At 47.1% G+C, this 18813-nt stretch overlaps 1 protein-coding gene across 4 annotated transcripts in view; it reads right to left on the reverse strand.

The window, feature by feature from the left end:
• The window catches only part of C4_1H7orf57 (chromosome 4_1 C7orf57 homolog), a 242188-nt gene extending 235601 nt beyond the window's left edge, over positions 1-6587 (reverse strand). For all 4 annotated transcript variants that reach the window (XM_086964899.1, XM_086964896.1, XM_086964897.1 and 1 more), the window contains exon 1: positions 6320-6587. The gene's annotated coding sequence lies outside the window, so the exon portion shown is untranslated. The remainder of the gene's footprint in view (positions 1-6319) is intronic.
• Between the last annotated feature and the right edge of the window lie 12226 nt (positions 6588-18813).

The raw sequence follows: 18813 nt of genomic DNA on the forward strand, positions 1-18813 counted from the left end.
TGCCAGGAGGAGGTACTGTTGTGCTGCTAAAAGGTATGCCTTCTGCTGCTCTGATTGAACTGCTGACTTGCTTTGCAGACCTGCTGCTCTCTTACCTGGGTGAGAAGGTTAGAACCTGCCTCTGTTAAACCCAGAACTACAGAGTGACACCAAGTGCTTGCTGGCTGGCCTCCTGACTTGAGCCTCAGGGACAGAAGGCTTCAATAACCTTGACCCCCAGCATCTGGACTCTGCCATCTGTGAGTCTATCCTGCCAAGTGGTGCCACCCCAGTACTAGACCCTTGAAAGACCCTTGAAAGAGGGCCCGGCATGCTCTGACCAGCCTATGTGGACATATAACAACTGACTTATCACTGCTACTACAAACATCGGACCTTTCGCAAAGATAAACATTGCATCGCAGATTGTCGCTTCATCAGCACAGGCCCTGGCATCTCTCGTGGATGGCAGCCTTGAAGTGATGCCAGACTACTCATTGCAGCTCCATTGAAATTGAGTAATCGCCCATACTGTGCGTACCACCCTCAACAATGGACTTTGCATCGCAAGCTCTCGAAGACGGGATCCTTGATGAAGCAGGACCTCGCATCACAGCCTCGCCACATCTCAGAACTGACACATTGCTTCGGCTGCGCAATGAATCTGTGTCGCAGACTCTCGGAACGCTACACAAAATAGGATTTCATGTACTTTGTTCAGGGGCCCTAAGTGGGTCCCTGTAGCTGGCCGGCACTCTATTGTGATGGGCCTGAACTTGTGACTTAATCCTTGTCTGGTGCAACAAGATACCTTCAGTTGGCGCTTTGTGCTTCTTGGCACTATTTTTACTAAAAATTGCATATCTGTTGTTCTACAAATTGGATTTTTGTTTTTTTGGTCATTTTATTTTTTTAAAGTAACTATTTTTCTTACTTGCTGTAGGATCCTTTTTGTGTTGTGTTTTAACATTATTACTGTTTGAAATGTTGCAAAAATACTTAACACGTTGCCTCTAAGCCTGACTGCTCTGTGCCAAGCTACCAGAGGGTTGGCTCGTCCCTAACCCTGGGAAGGATTGTGGTTGCTGCTTGACCAGGGCTTATACTTCAGTCTATCAACACCCCAATTTTTTATAGTGACCACTTTTATCTAATATGCAACTAATCAGACAAAATCATCAATAGTTAAATAGGACATTACTGCTCATTGAGCTGGATATGATGTCTGTGCTATGTGCCTGCTAATGTTGCTTACTGTTGTTGGGTCATTCTCTACCATTAGACTGATGGCCCTAATGAATCGGGCTCCACACAGAAGAATTACTCTACAGGCTGGTGTTATTGCCATAATGCCAGTGCCACAGTTTCCACTGTCATGCCAGTTTGCCTATTGCACCCATGTATATATCACTACAGTTAAGGCAGTTTACACGATTCCAAAGTGTCTGAAGCACTATAACCATGACAGTTTTCACAGTGACCCAATATTTTAACCATCACCATAATCATGCCTATTTTTGTAACGTACATCTCCAAAGCCAGACTGTACTTCCACGTACGTAAAACACTGAAATCTGACCAGTATTAAGCAAAAAGATAAAACACTACAGGTCGACCTTTTCCACAAAGTGCTCCGGATGTAAACTGGCATAGCCCAGCCTGTACTTTCTTAGTTCGTGAAGCATCAGAGCAAGGCCAATAATGGCACAGTATTTGAAGCACTATTATATGGCAATTATCTACTCTGTATGTGTATGTAAAGCACCACAGTCAGGCCACTACTTCTCCATTATCCAAAGCACCACAGTCATACTAATATTGGCCCAGGATGTAAAGAATGAGTGTTAGACCAATATCAACATTGCACCAGTATTAAAAAACATAGTTAGGTCACAATTCTGAGTGTCACTGCAAGTATAGGACCACAGCTAGGTCAATATCCCCCAAATGGTAATGAACCAAATGCTAGAATAAACACACTGTTAGACCTGTCAGCATTAGGGTGGTCTTCCTACAAACTTTCGCCTTCTCCCTTCCTGTTTTGCTGAATTTGTTTTTGTTTGCATTAGGACTCTGAGCACTTTACCACTGTTAACCGGTGCTAATGTGTGTGCTCACTCCCTAGAACATGGTAAGATTATCTTACACCTGATTGTCATATTTAATTTACTTATAAGTCCCTAGTAAAGCAGTATCCCATATATGCAGGACTGGTAAGTTAAATGCTACTAGGGGGTCGCAGAACTTATTGTGTCACCATTTAGGGAGCCCCTTCCAACATGCCCAAGGCTTGTCATTGCAGCCTGCATGTAGTTTTAAACTTCCAATTAGACCTGGCAAAATAAACCCCTTTGCCAGGCCTGAAACTCCCTTTTTGTTACATATAAGTCACCCTTCAAGAAGGCTTTCTACAGTTCACAGGGCAGTGAGCACTGTAATTAAAAAGCAGAACATGTACTTTTACGTTTTACATGTCTTGGTAGTGGAAATATCACAAATTCGTTTCCCTATAATGTGAGGCCTACCTTGCCCCCTATTTTTATCTAAACATTTCTGAGAAAAACAACATGATGATTACAAAACAACAATTTAGCACCTGGTCACCTCCTTTCTGGCTCCGTGAGATGAGTCCTTACCCTGAACTTCAAGGTATTGTCAGAACTCTGTTTTACATGTAGTGCTGGGCTACCGCTATCTCCTCATATCTGCCAGTCATCTCTGTCTGCTTCTTTGAGTTGAAAACAACTGAAGAATATCTTGCCCAACTCACACCTACAGTGAGAAAATTGCCATCAAGAAATTCTTTGTGTTTATAGACTCTCCCAAACCCCTCCTTAAGCACCTGCAAGTAATCCAGAACACCGCAGCTACAATCGTGACCGACTCGGTCTGGATCTGCCATCTTGAAGTTGTGCGCCCTGGCTCCCAGTTTCTTTTTTACATTCTTTGCTTAGTCCACAGGTTTGTTTGGTTCTGCTTTCACTTACAGAAGAAATGTGTTCTCCACTAACACCCACTTGTATTCTTCCACTTGAGAAAGCTTCTATCCTAATGGCTCCCAGTTACAGTCGCCAGCGACTATGTGGTGGCTTCTTTTTCTATTCTTGTACCTACCTTCTGGAACTGTTGCCTCTTCTCTTGGAAAACATTCATTTTTGCAAGGCTCTGAAAACCAGATTCTTTTTCAATTCTTGGCATAGTATGTTGATGCTCAGTGGAATAGGTGTTTACCTTCTTAGTGCCATAAAATCTTTGGGTGTATACATGATCTATAAATGAGAGCTAACATAGTATACCATATTTTGGACCTTGGCACAACTGAATCTCGTTCCCTTCTTTATGTTCTTTCGGCAACTGAGAATAGACCCCTTTCTTTCTAAAATCATTACGTAGACCCTCATTACTAGTTACACAGTACTGGCGGGGTGCAAACAAAGAACCATTAACTGCTGGGATGGTGCAGTAACACCTTACCAGTCACATGTAATTCATTTAAACCCCATGGAATGGGAATAATTGTGCTGACTCAATTTTATCAGGTGTAAAACCACACAGAACTCGCAATTAAACTGGGTTAGTGCCCTTATTTGCTATCTACTCTGAGCAGGTGGTAAATGGGAGCAGAGGCTACTGTACAGGGTGAAGATGGATGAAGAGGGAGCAAGTGTGGGGAAGAGGGAGCAAGTGTGGGGAAGCGAAAGGGAAGAAATACACTGGCAGGGAAGGCCTTGCATGCTCCCCTCCTTGCCAGAGAAGAAAGTTGGGCAGGACTTGGGTATGAAGCACAGCTGCTACTGTAGCCGAAGTCTAAACCTTTGCAGGCCACTTCCAACGACCAGTAAAAACAGGTCATTGTTCTTGAAACAGGAAAACTGAGTGCATAAACTCCAGGCTATTCGTGATAGGGTTGAAAAGATTCCTTATATGCATTACACATGAATTCCGCTCAATCTGAATTGTGAGGGCCTTAATAAATGAAATCGAAGAAAACTATTTTTTGCTGCTAGTGGAGTAAGGGATGGACTTAAGTCTGCAGTATATTCTGTCCTGCTCTTAAAAAATGTCATTCAATATTCTGTATGCCATTGCTCCCTTTACCTTTTCAGCAATCAGCATGTCCATTCTATTTTCTATTTGGCCAGGGCAAAATATTTATTATTCGAGTGAAATCTTGAATAATTCCAGCTTATTACTGCCTGTTTCATATACTTTCAAAAGTATTTGCGGTTGTGCATTTTTTACTTAACCTTCCTTTCATGCTTGGGTGGTTCAAGGAGAAATGGTATAAAAGGGACAATGAAGCTGATGTTTCCTTGCATCCACAAAACATTGTATACTTGAACCAGTCTCCTTTCAGTATACTGAGTAACTTGTGTTCTTAGGAATGTTTTTGCTAACAATTTCCACATAAAAAACTAACCACATCGCTTAAATATTACAGCTCTACTAATCATCACGCAACAAGGGTTAAACTAATCAATTTTGGACAAATCCTTGCATCACCGAAGGGTACCTAATTAATCATGCATATTAGGTGTATGGTCTTCTAATTACAAAGGACAGGCGCAGTAATGATTGGCCCCTATATTCTGGATTGGACCTTCAGTCCTAGACGGCGTTTCAGAGTGTGCACACAGCTGAATGTACATTGTCTGTGCCACATGCACCGTGCTATCTATATTGCTGCTGAGGTCCCAAAGAAGAGAAAGGAAAGCAGTAGCACTTTCAAGATCAGCAGTGGGCCAGGGAGCACACACCGTACTGCATTCAGAGTACCCCCCACCTGCCCCTGTGACTCTAAGCTGTCGGCTTGCCTGCTAGGCTGGAGCTGATCTTCTCCAGCCTTTCAGACCTAGCAGCAGAGACGATTTAAGGCATGGGATAGTGGGCTCTGGCCAAGGGCACCGGCCTTTCAGGGGGCCACAATTGTTACGGTTGCACCCAGTCCTACCCTAGTGACCTTGAATGATTTTTAAACAAAGATTTTTATCATTTTCCTGTAAAAAAAAAGTCATATGGGTAATGGTCTGTGAGTCTATTACAGACATGTAGCAGAGAAATGTTGTTTTTTAGCACCATGTAATAGACATAAAAAAGTTACTTTTAGATCATAACAGGACCTCACATATAAGAAATGGGAGTGAGTTGAAGAAATTATTTGCACTAAAATTAGTGCGCTGTTGTTATAGTACAATAATGACACCGCACATCACTATCCCTAAAAATTAGATGGAAACACATTCTGAATTTGAACCAGCGTGCCCGTGCAGTGTCAATGTTCTTGCCAAAGAGGCATGAAAAGCTGGAATTGGATCATAAATTCAAAGCTTTTTCGAACAAATGTCCTGAAAATATTGTGATGCAGGGCCCAAAAAATCCTTCCTATCAGCATTCCCATTATTCCAGCAAAGAGCTCAACTATGATAAATGGTGAGCTTGCACAAACTAGAGTGATGCTCTGCTGGCCCAGAGCATTGTTCATTTTATTCCTTTTGCAATAGCACCTCAAGAGTGTTTCAACTGAGTCATTTTTATAATTAGTCTCATTACATGACAATACTTAGTTCCCCTCATAATAAAGAGTCATTCAAAATGTCACGGCTAAGACATTCAAATGTCACACATAAGCACACTATGGCCACTGAAATGTCACACATAAGCAAACTGAAAACTTAGCAGCTTTGAAAGTTACGCTTATTACGGGAGGAAACCAAGTCCTTTTACTCCCATGCCTATCAAACTATCCGCGTTTTCTTATATTACAGATCTGTCCCTTTGAAGGGCTCGACCACAGGTTCCTTTAAATATTTAGTACGTGGATATGTTGCCCATATCATATGCGTAAAATTGTCACTTTGCCGCGAAGAAACAGCAGTAAAGAATCTACGAACATTAATAGGCACTGCTCTTCAGATAGCAATTACAGGTTGCAGGGTGCATACAAATTAAAACATTTAATTTGGCGTCAGTCTGTAAGAAAAGTAAAATGTAATAAGTGCGACAAAGAGACCATTCTAGTTACTGCTTGAAAAAAAGGCGTTCTCCGTAGTATATAACATTGTCTGACATTTGAACAGTTCCTTATAAATCGTCATATGTGTTACGTAAGTTTTCCAAAGACGGCGAAAGGGCAAAAGGGGGCGTCCACCGTCTGACAGTGATGACAGAAAGGACGTCTGCAACGTTGCACACTGCTTAACTATGACGGGCCCTCCGTACAAGGCTTTCATTATCAAGTAACCGGCAACATTCGCTTTTTCACCCAATCTTTCAGCGTCACGTTGTGAAATCGGTACAACAAAATAGAGAAACTTTTGCCAGGTCAGCCATACACACGTACCTCTCTTTACGCTGCTCCTGACTCAGCTACGCCGGGGTGTATAACTCAATGCGGAGTACCCTGGCAGCAGATCGTTGTTCTGCCTGTTGCCGGTGCCTCGGATCTCAGCGAGCCACTCAGTGTGCTACGGATGTATCTGCTGCAGAGTGTGCCTCAAGATATTTCAGTAAAGTGGGCTGCTGCAGGGGCCTCCAGTTGCTGCGTGTGTCTTTACCTGCAGTTCGCAGTCCTTGGGCGGCAGTGTCACTCTGTCCACTCACTGTGCACTAAAACACGCCTTCTGCCCACAACAAAAACAAGCTCTGCCGTTTCCTTAGCGACAGACTGTAGAACACTTGAACTACCAACGACAAGTAGGAGGGTCTCTGCCCCATCATGGCCAATGAAAACAACGTGCGCCCTCCCCCTCCTCCCGTAACCGGAAGTACAGAAAGAAATAGTAGAATGAGGTGGCCATCTTAAATTAATTCCCAAAATGCTTTCTCACTATGCTGTAATTTAAGTCCTTCGCCAAGATAGTTCGTGTTTAGCCGTAACGTTAAAAATAAAGGCATGCAGCAGTTTTTAAGTAGAATTTGGAGAGATGATATTGTCTTCTTGAAAACTATTTTTGTTTACCTCTTTACACCTAACACGAACCCCTGCTATTTCCTGTACGCTTTCTGGCGATTAAGAAAAACGTCGGTATACTTATCTTGACAAAATCATGTCACACGTCACATTTGGACTGCTGGGACCGAAAATCCCATTTTCAAAATGGCCTCGGATAATTTTGCGCGGCTCGAACACTTCACGCTCACAAGTAATCCTTTGGACGCTTTCATGCAAACCGTCGAAGGCTCTGTCTCCGCCCAGGTTGAGCGTGTTTTGGGGGAGCACGTGCTTGAAAAACGCTAAATAAATATTCAGCGCACTCCTCCGACCAAAAAGAGTATTTCTAACGTTCAATCGGTGATTTTAAAGTACAGGCGATAGGGACTGCTCTGTAGCCTGTTTACAAGGCTCAATATGGGTCAGGGCTTGAAGTCTCCGAAAGTGTACACAAATCTTGTGCTGTCTGCATATTTTAACCTCTTGACTGCTATTTATTTTATTTTATTTAATGCAGTTTATATAGCACGAACTTTACCCAAAGGTGTCCGAGCGCTTTACAAAAGAACCAGGTAAGTTACAAAAGGAAAGAAGATAGACTAAACATGCTAACGATTACATATATAGGCTGAACACGCTAAAAAGTTACATATATGCAGTTACAACGTGAACAAGTTGCATATTTATATTGTAAGAAATATAAAAGGTGTCAGCGTTAGGTTAGAACAGGAGTTAAATAAATGTTTTCAAAGTTGACCTCATATGAGTGCCAGGTAAATTACAGAAGGTACATAAAATAGATTAAACACGCTTTCTGGTTTAAAAGACGACTGGGCGTATAAGACGACCCCCTACTTTTCCTTATAAAATATAGGGTTTAGGCTATATTCGCTTGCTTGTAAAATGACCCCGGCGTATAAGACGACCCCCAACTTTTGAAAAGATTTTCAAGGGTTAAAAAGTTGTGTTATATAAGCCAGAAAAGACGGTATATACAGTTATAGGTACACAAGATAGGCTGATCACGCTAACAAGTTACATATATGTAGTTACAACGCTAACAGGTTGCATATTATATTGTAAAAAAATGAAAGGTGACAGCTGATCAAATGGTAGCACGCTCCCCCTATCCCAAAGGTCTCCCACTGTTGAAATACCTATATTGTCCCATTGGTCAAACCCTTTGCATTTTCTAAGTTGTCCTAGTAGTTTAGTATCCCAGAGAGGGGTGAGTTTAGTAATGACACCCTTCCATCCCATCCGAGTCTGCGCTGTGTGCCACAACATGGCTGTGTGTTTTGTGGGTCCCAGTAGTTTTGTAGCTTGTCCTTTGTTGTATAGAATGTAAGAGTCAGCAGTCCAGTAGCTGGGGTGGGCGGAGCTAGGTGGGCAGAGGGGAAGAGGTGGGGACAAGACAGGAAAGGGTCAGTTAGTGTAGGGACGGGGAACGAGGCAGTGATACATTAATAAAGAGTTGAGAACACACCTGCATGTGTCCGTGTATCCTTGTAGTGAGACACTACAACTGGCGACGAAGGGTGGCAAGAAGCAAACCCACCCGAGAGTGCCCCGTCCCGCAGCGTGGAGCGTCCAGAGCTCCGCTGCGACCGTGACCCTGCGGCGCTGACAGCGGGCCCCCCAGGAGCGACCTGATCTCCCCTCGACAGCCTCAGAGGGTCGAGAAAAGAAGAAAGCGAAGAGTGCAAGCGCCGAAGCGCCACAAGAAAGAGCGCCGTGTGAGAGCGCCGAAGCGCCGCAAGAAAGAGCGCCGAGTGGGAGCGCCGGAGCGCCACAAGGAAGAGCGCTGGACGCGCGAGAACCAGGAGTGCAAAGGGACCAAGTGAGGGTCGGAAGCCCACTCCGACACTGCCCCAGTGATTCTGCAGCGCCGCGAGGGCGGGAGAAATACCCCAAGTGCGAGTGGCGAAGTGCCCGCAGCCAGCGCTGACGGCAAAAGTGAAGCCCCGCCGCCTGACGCGCGCGAGGCCAGCAAACCACGCAGAGCAGAGGAAACTCACCCCAACCCTGCTGGAAGAGTGGAGACCTGCCACAGCACAACCGTGAGTCCAGCAGTCCTGAGCGTGTGTGTGCCTGGGGCGAGAGGAAACCTCGTGGGCTGAAGAGGGGGCGGCCATCTTAAGGTCAGGCAGCTTGAAAGACAGACCCTACGTGAATGGGCGGCGGCCATCTTTGAGTCAGGCAAAGAACCAGAAACAAGCACTAGCAGCGCAAACTGACGAACCGTGGCAAGATAGCCCAGCAAATCTTACCAAGTGAACCCAGACAGCAAGAAATAAACAAGCATGGGTAGCTGTAGTGGACAATTGAGGAAACAAACGCCAGTAACTGCAACCGAAGTCAAAACAAGCACTGAAAGTCCACCGTCAGAATGTCTAACCCTCCCGCGCAAAGGGATGTCAAGGGAGGAACGCATCTGCGAGCACCGGAGCCATTAACCGTCACAACAGGGAGCAGCATGGGCCTAAAGTGGCAGGAATGGCTAGAGGACCTTGAGGACTACCTTGAAGGGTCCAAAATAGAATCGGAAAAAGACAAAATAATAACCCTTCGCAACCTAGGAGGGCGTGAGATAAGCAAGATCGTGCGAGAGATCCCAACCACAGAAGGTGATACTTTTGCCAAAGTGAGGGACGTGCTAAATAACCGTTTTCTGCACAAAAGGAATGTCGATTACGAGCGACACAAGTTCCACCAACAGCGCCAGGGCAAAGAAGAGCCACTGAGCTCCTTCATACATCGACTGCGACGTCAGTCCCAATACTGTGACTTTATGAACTTCTCGCCCGATGCAGCCATCAAATCCCAAATAATCTCTGGGTGTCACTCGGAGTCGCTGAGACGACGACTACTAAGAAAACCGCAAGAACTCGCGGAGATAGAGGAGAATTCCCGGCTGTATGACCAGGCTGAAGAAAATGCGGCGGATATCGACACTGGACCCGGCACCAGCAATGAACATGCCAATCGCATCTCTGACCAACGACATGGAAGACAAGATCACCGTGGCAACCCGCGTGACAGGTCACGCCGATCCAGATTTTCGCCCAGGCGACGCTCGGACTACAGAAGGAAGGAACCTGAGAGGAGAGATCGGCGGCCCGACCGCACGAGGCGGTGCTTCAGGTGCGGATATGACTACCCTCACATCGACTCCTGCCCTGCCATGGGACAACGCTGCAGAAAATGTGGACGGTCCAATCACTTTGAGGCCATGTGTAGCGAATACCACAGAGAAAGACGCAGTGACAACGCCAGAAGAGACAGCCAGCAGAGGCCCTTGAGATCTGAGACCAAACGTCACCACATCAGAGCAGTTCAGGGTGACTCCACTCGGTCTCCAGCGTCCTCTCACTCCAGCCACGAATCTAGACGCTCCAGATGGGACCGTCGTTCTCCATCAAGAGAATCAAGATCATCCTCATCCAGGCGGTCTCTGTACACCACCGAATACGTCAACATCGCTGACAACGATCAGCTCAAACGTTACCCACGTCTCGACATCAAAGTGGGCAACCACGCAGCGAAATTCGTGATGGACAGTGGCGCATCCCTCAACTACATTTCAGTTGCTGAACATGAACGCATGGACCCAAAACCCCACTTGCGCTTCGCGCCTGTCCGTGTGTACACCTGGATGTCGAGAAAACCACTCCCGTGCCTCGGCAAGTTCGATACCACCCTCACGGACGGCGACATCTCCATCCCAGCAGTCATCCATGTCATTAAGGGGCCCGATGCTGACTGTCTGCTGAGCCTCCCCACCGCTGAACGCCTCTGTTTAGTGCATGTGCTCTTCAATGTGAACGACAGCTCGGACTATGTTGTAAAATTTCCATCACTATTCCAGGGCCTGGGCAAATTGAAAGGCCGACAGATTCACTTACACGTAAATGAACGAATCAAGCCAGTGGCCCAACATCCACGGCGGGTGCCCTTCCACCTACAATCGGCGGTTGAAGATGAACTGCAAGAACTCTTGGACGCAGACATCATCGAGCGCACTGAGGGCCCCACCCCCTGGGTGTCCCCGGTGGTCATTGTTCCCAAGAAAGGGACCCCCAACAAGGTTCGTCTCTGTGTGGACATGCGCCTGCCGAACACGGCCATCGAAAGGGAGAGACACCCCGGCCCACATTTGAGCGACATGATCACAGCGCTCAATGGGGCGAAAGTGTTTTCTAAAATGGACCTGAACAAGGGCTATCATCAGCTCGAACTGGACGACAGCTCACGTTCCATCACTACTTTTGCAACGCACCTTGGTCTATTCCGCTATAAAAGACTCAGTTTTGGCGTCTCATCAGCCGCTGAAATCTTCCAAGAGGCAATACGTCTTGTCATCCAGCACGTACTCAATGCCCTCAATTATAGCGACGATATTTTAGTTTACGGATCTGACATGCGAGAGCACAACATCGCCCTTGACCGCGTCTGCCATGCCTTGATGGACGCCAACTTGACCCTCAACAAAGCGAAATGCGAATTTCATCAATCCACCTTGAAATTCTTCGGTCACATCTTCTCGTCCAGTGGCATGAAACCGGACCCCGACAAGATCGCCATGCTCAACAACACCAAGAGTCCAGCTGACGTCAATGACCTACGTTCCTTCCTAGGAATGGCGAGCTACTGTGCCCGTTACATTCGTGACTACGCCACCGTAAGTCACCCACTGAGACTCCTCACAAAAGCTGGTCAGCCTTTTGATTGGACCCCGGAATGTGAGCGTGCCTTCGTTGACATCAAACGCGCAGTGGAATCGGCTGACTGTCTCTCTTATTTCAACCCAAGGAGAAAAACTGAAATCACCGTTGATGCCAGCCCCGTAGGCTTAGGTGCCATCTTGGCCCAATATGACAACGATTCGGACCAGAGGCGAATCATCGCCTACGCCAGTCGGAGCCTGACTGACCCCGAAAAGAAATACTCCCAACCTGAGAAGGAGAGCCTGGCCGTTGTGTGGGCGTGTGAGCATTTCCACATCTTCATCTACGGAAAACACTTCACGCTCATAACCGATCACCAAGCCCTTGTCACAATCTATGGTAATCCCAAGTGCAAAATGCCCCCCAGGATTGAGAGGTGGGGCTTGCGGCTTCAAGAGTACACCTTCACAATCATTCACAAACCGGGGAAGGCAGAGAATCCAGCAGATTACATGTCCCGCCACCCCCAAGATTTCTCAGAGACTGCGCCCTCCATCGCGGAAGAGTACATCCACTTTGTGACTGGCCATGCTCGTCCACCAGCCATCCCCATGCTCACCATTCGGGAAGCAACCATACAAGACAACATCTTGCAGGCAGTACTAAAGCGCATACAATCCAACAGATGGAGGTACCACCCGCAGGAAGAAGAGGAGGACCCTGCCATCAAGAAAGAACTCCAGGCCTTCCGACATATCGCTGACGAACTCTCCGTAACCAGTGATGGCCTCCTCCTGAGAGATCACAGACTAGTCATCCCGGCGACACTGAGACAAGGAGTAATTGACCTCGCCCACGAAGGACATCGCGGGGTCGTATCCACCAAAAGGGCACTGAGAGAGCGTGTCTGGTTTCCGGCCCTCGACCAGATGGTTGAGGACACATTGAAAGACTGTCACTCGTGTCAACTGACCAGCCAAAGCAACCCACCTGCACCTCTGCAGATGACCCCACTACCCGACGGGATGTGGCAAGAAGTTGCCATGGACTTTTACGGACCCTTGCAATCCGGGAAGTACGTAGTTGTTATCATGGATGAGTATTCCAGATTCCCAGTGGCCCAATTCATATCATCCACCAGTGCCGCCTGCACCCTCAAGGTGCTTGAAGAAACCTTCGCAACATGGGGCGTCCCCAAGGTCATTAAGACAGACAACGGACCCCCGTTCAACGGTCGCGAGTTCAGCGACTTTGCGAGGCACATGGACTTCCAACACCGCAAAGTCACACCACTCTGGCCCCAAGCCAACGGCACCATAGAGCGATTCATGTCCACCATCAAGAGAACTTTCCAGCAGGCCACCGCCGAGAAGAAAGATCTGGGGTCAGCCCTGAATGAAGTTCTGTGCGCTTATAGGACCACTCCACACTCCACGACGGGCCAGTGCCCTGCCACTCTCATGCTTGGGAGGACAATGAGAAATCGGATCCCAACCTGGGACGGAGCACTGAGGAAGCCCCTCTCGGATCAGCAGCACAGAGACATGGCCATAACGGATCAGTGCCGCAAAGAGAAGATGAAGGAGTATGCTGACCACAAGCGAAGAGCCCGGTCACCATCCCTCAAGGAGGGCGACAAAGTCCTTGTCAAGCAAGAACAACGCCAAAAGACTGACTGTCGTTTCAAGGATGAGCCTCTCACAATTGTACAACAAAAGGGCACCATGGTGACCGCAGAATCGGAAAATAGGCGAGTCACCCGCAACGCTTCTCACTTCAAGAAATGTTCCCTTGAGAGTCATGAAAGCACGACCACAATTCCCATACCCGAGAGTCAAGACGAACCTGAGCCTGTCACATCAGACACTGGGCATTCCTTGGCAAAGGAACCTTCCACCGAGAACATTGTGTCCACACCAGCGAGACCTCTGCGTCACGTGCAACCCCCAAAGAGACTGATTGTAGAAATGGACTAATCTTTTCATTTGTTGTGTCGTTAAGAAAGGGGGAGATGTAAGAGTCAGCAGTCCAGTAGCTGGGGTGGGCGGAGCTAGGTGGGCAGAGGGGAAGAGGTGGGGACAAGACAGGAAAGGGTCAGTTAGTGTAGGGACGGGGAACGAGGCAGTGATACATTAATAAAGAGTTGAGAACACACCTGCATGTGTCCGTGTATCCTTGAGCACATTTCCTGTATCTAGTTGAGCCCTATCACCCCTGTAAGTGGGGTGTGTCTGTGATGCATGTATCCATTGGTTTATGATTTTGAGGTGTGCCGCCCAGTAATATAACTGGATGTTTGGAAGCGCTATTCCTCCGTCGTACCAGCCACAATGCAATTTAGCTTGCGCAATTCGTGCTGGTCTATTACCCCAGAGGAGCGTGGATACCTGTGCTGCTATCTGTTTGAAGTATGTTGGTGCCACTGGATATGGAGTGTTTTTAAGGACGTACAAAAAACGGGATAGGGGCATCATTTTGAATAAGGCGGCCCTTCCCAGCAGTGTCAAAGGAAGGGATTCCCAGTGTTTCACATCACGTTTCAAATGTTCCAGGGGGGGCGTCAGATTTTTGGCGAAAAAAGCAGCTGCGTCTGCCGTAACGTGTATGCCTAAATATTTAAAGGAGTCCTGCGTGACCACCAACGGGCAATCACCAGGAAGTTGTGGTGCGGGGCCCTTTAGCACATATAAGGCAGATTTGGACCAGTTGATAGTGTATCCTGATATTTTCCCAAAGCTATCACACGCCTCCAGTAGCACCAGTATGGAGTTCTCGGTATCTGTAAGGTATATCAGGACATCCGCGTAGAGAGAGAGGCGCTCTTCCCATCCATCCGTCCACCGTATGCCTTTCAGCAATGGTGCGCCTCTAATCCAAGTCGCCAGCGGTGCTAACGCCAACGCAAAGAAGAGCGGCGACAAGGGGCAACCCTGACGCGTCCCCCTCGACAATAATATAGCCTCTGATAGGTGTCCATAAGCTGTTATACGTGCCAGCGGTTTTGCATAGAGGAGACGGATCCATGAGCAGAATTTAGGACCGAACCCCAGATGTGGGAGGATCGCAAAAAGGTAGTTCCACTCCACCATGTCAAAAGCCATTCTCGCATCCAAGGACACGAGTACCGCCGGATCTGATTGAGATGGTGCCTTAGCTAGTGCCCCGTGCAGACGCCTGAGGTTCAGGGCAGTGTTCCTACTCGGCATAAAGCCCGATTGGTCTGGGTGGATTAAGTGTGGGAGGTGTGTTATCAGTCTATTCGCTAGCAGTTTTGCCAGTATTTTAGCTTCTGCATTCAGTAGGGAGATTGGGTGATAGGAAGTACATTCGGACTGGAGTTTCCATGGCTTTGGAATAGCTACAATCATGGCGAGTCGCTGATCAAGCGGAAGTTCGGCTTTTTCTAGAGTCTCGGTGTACATTTTTAGGAGATGCTGGCTGACGACTTCCGCAAGCTGTTTGTATAATTCTATCGGGATCCCGTTAGGTCCCAGCGACTTTCCTGACTGCAGTGAGCTGATGGCTACTTGTAATTCGTCCTCTGCAGGATCGGTCTCCAACTCTAATGAAGCTTCTTGCGTCAGCCTGGGCATGTCTATATTGATTAGGGATGCTGCGGCCTCCGCCTCCGATACCCCCGATGTTGATGTATACACCTCACGGAAGTGCTCGGCCAATTCCTTCACTATGGCTCTGGGGTCTGTTGTGAGTTGTCTCGCCGCCGTCCGTAGCTGTACTATGCCTCTACTGCCTCCCTCTCGTCTGTCCAGCCATGCCAGGAGTTTTCCTGCCTTGTCTCCCACCTCATATATCCGATGCCTGGTTGCCGTCAGGGCGGTTGTTGTTTCATTACGCAGGTATTCCCTATAGTGTTGTTGCTTAAGATGTAGAGTGTGTGTCGCTTCAGGTGTGGGGTTTGACGCGTGGTCTGACTCAGCGTTATTCAGTTCTAGCTCTAGGTCCCTAAGCTCTCTTTGTTTTTCACTTTTATGCCCCGTAATGGTTGCTATCGCTTGCTCCCTAATGACCGTCTTATAGGCTTCCCACACCACCGATGGGGAATTGACCGATGCAGCGTTTTCAGCAAAGAAATATTTAGTGTCTGTACGGAGTTGTTTCCGTTTTCAGTTTCAGTAAGTCTTTATTTCGAAATAAAATTCATAAAAGACAATATACAATTCATGAAATGTTAATAAGTCATCATGTCAATAGAACATTTAAAAAGTTATTAAACAATTGATAAAGACTTTACAATAAAATGCCTTTGGACATTATCTATTATAAATCAGCATCAATATGTAAAACCATCATCATAAAATGTTCAAATTCCTTGTACGAATTATCCATGCCCAACCTAGGAACTTGGCCACACCGACCACAATAAACTCTGACAGGTTAGTACAAAAAATCCTCAGGGCTTCAAGGTACCCCTTGCTATCCAGTCTACAACATAAGGGTTTAATCCATTTTAGGCGTGGGGCACGATAGGCTGGGCAGGCAAAAAAAAAGTGGCCAATACTCTCTAGATGACCCGGACACCAAGGACAGCAATTATTTGAATTCACATTCCACTTAGCAGTAAAGGAGTTGATAGGGAGCGTCCCGACACGGAATTGATGATATAATTTCCGGTCGAGGGTTTTACAAATCACGTCCCAGTATGGCTCAAGGGAAGGTGTCAGTTTATAAGTCAGAAAAAGACCTGTTAAGTTAGTAACTTCCGATTGGATGACTGTAGTTAATTTAACAGATGCCCAGAACTGGTCTTTAACATCTTGTTTGGAGGGAAAGATGAAACCCCCCGGATTAATCCAGAGCTGATGGAGACCCATTTCTAGCAAAACCTTTTTCACTTCCCTAAGCCATGGGATTCTAGAAGCTCCCCACAAAGATTTAACCTCGTCTAATTCTTTGGCAAAAAGGCTGAGCTGCGGAGTCGTCCAGATCCGGCGCCATAATGCCACCATGCGGAACCGGGCCATCTCATTTAAGGGTTTACAACCTAAGTCTAGCAACAGCGGTTTTGTGGGTGTAGACTGAGGAAGGCCTACTAAATTTCGCAAAAACTTATTCTGTGCTTTGACCAGGAGGGATAAATCTTTAAAACCCCAAATATCCGCACCATACAAAGTGGCTGCGTTTATCTTAGCTTCATAGATTTTTAGTATAGGGGTGATTCGTTTAGTCAGGGATTTCTTTTGTTCCAGAAGCAAACAACCCGTGAGTCGTACAAATTTGAGGTATAATGCCTCAATCTGGGGTTTCCAACTTAGATGATAATCCAGAGTCACACCCAGATAAGTCATTGTCTTCACCTGTTCTATCGGAACACCATTCAAACTAACAGAGCTAGTGATTGGATTTTTATTACTGAAGACCATGAATTTGGTTTTATCAACATTAATCTGTAGGTCATTTACCCTGCAAAACTCTGCAAACCTATTCAGGGCTGTTTGTAACCCACTGCGAGTTTTAGAGAGAAGCAGGGTGTCGTCAGCAAAAATGAACATCGGGTATTTAGACCCGCCCAGAGATGGTGCATGTGTTGGGAAGTGGAAAAAAATTGACTACCTGGTTGATGAACAGGAGAAAAAGAGTAGGGGCCAACACACATCCCTGGCGCACCCCACGTGTCACCGGGAAGCTGTCGGTCACCTGTCCTTGTTTACTCTAACTCTGGCAAAGTTGTCCTCGTGTAATCTCATAACTATGTCCAGAAGTTCTACGGGTAGGCCCATAAGTCTCAGTTAGTCCCACAATTTAGCTCTTGGAACCAAGTCGAAAGCCGACTTAAGGTCCACAAAAGCGGCATAAATTACCCCTCCACCCAACAGAACCACCTTCCAATATAACATAGTAAGTCTAAAGACCTGGTCTATGGTGCTAGTGCCCAGTCTGAACCCAGCTTGCATGGGGGACAATATGTTTTCCAACTCGATCCACCCCTGTATTCTTGCCAGTACCATCCTAGCAACTATTTTTTGAAGTGAATCTATCAGACTTATAGGGCGGTAATTTCCTGGGATTGAACGGTCCCCTTTTTTGAAAACAGGTAAGATCTCCGCCCCTTTCCAGGAGTCGGGGATCCTAGCCCCTGCTGCAATGGCGTTAGCCAACTTGGTTATGTACGGAACCCAAAAATCAAGATTCAATTTAAAAAGATCTGCTGGGATTGCATCCAGTCCAGGTGCTTCCCCTGACTGTACCGAACCAAGGGCATGCTCTGTCTCAGTACATGAAAAGGTAAGCACGGCCCCATCAAAGGGAGTCAGATCTGCTGTAAGCACCTGCTGTGTTTCATGTACTGCACTCATGTCTTTAAATTGAGCAGAGTAGAAGACCACCCAATCTACTGCAGAAACATGGGTTGTTTCCGAATTGTGGGGATTTTTAAGTATCCAGGGTAGAAGGGGTAAAGCCTGCGCAGGGATTTGTGGTGATAGAAAACGGTCAGTACTACTGGTGAGTGGTACGATATGCCTCTGGGCTCAATCATAATGTCTTCAACATTCTGTAGGTTAGATTCCAACGTCATAAAATAGTCTATGCGAGACAAACTGGTGTGTGCGTTTGAGTGGAACGTGTATTGACGTGTTGTGTGAAGGGTGTATCTCCAAATATCGACCAGTCTTAGTGCCTCCGTGAAGCTCTGTAAACGGAAGACTCCAGGTGCATGTGTCTTGATTGGGTACCTGTCTAGGTTGGCATCCACAGTGGCATTGAAGTCTCCTCCAATAAGGAGGGCTCCCTCCGGCAGGGTAAGTAAAAATTCACTAAGTGCTGGGAGGGCCACCGTGTGGAGTGCTGGAGGGACATACACTGATATCACATTGATAAGCCTACCTTCCATTGGCCCTGCAGTGCAGCAAATCTACCCTGGTCATCCTTCCTGGTCTGGAGCACTATAAAGGAAGAATTTTTCCGGACCAAGATGCCCGTGCCCCTAGAACCTGAGGAGAACTCTGAGTGAGTGTATCACCATCCTATATCCCCACCTATCCAGCGCCTTACATGCCGCGCCTGTGAGGTGTGTTTCTTGCAGGAGTGCCAGTGTTAGTGCTCGATGTTTCAGGGGCCGTAGCACCAGACCCCCTTTAATTTTGTACCCCAACCTGTGGACGTTCCAGGTCAGCAACGTGAGGGGGGCACCCGAGCTTCAGGAGTAGTGACCTGTGCAAGATCAGCTAGGGTGTGTGTCGTCAGGGGTGTGATGATTGGTGCGCATGAGCCATTTCC

Source organism: Lissotriton vulgaris, chromosome 4_1, assembly GCF_964263255.1.
Source record: "Lissotriton vulgaris chromosome 4_1, aLisVul1.2, whole genome shotgun sequence".
In the NCBI taxonomy this organism is placed as follows: Eukaryota; Metazoa; Chordata; class Amphibia; order Caudata; family Salamandridae; genus Lissotriton; species Lissotriton vulgaris.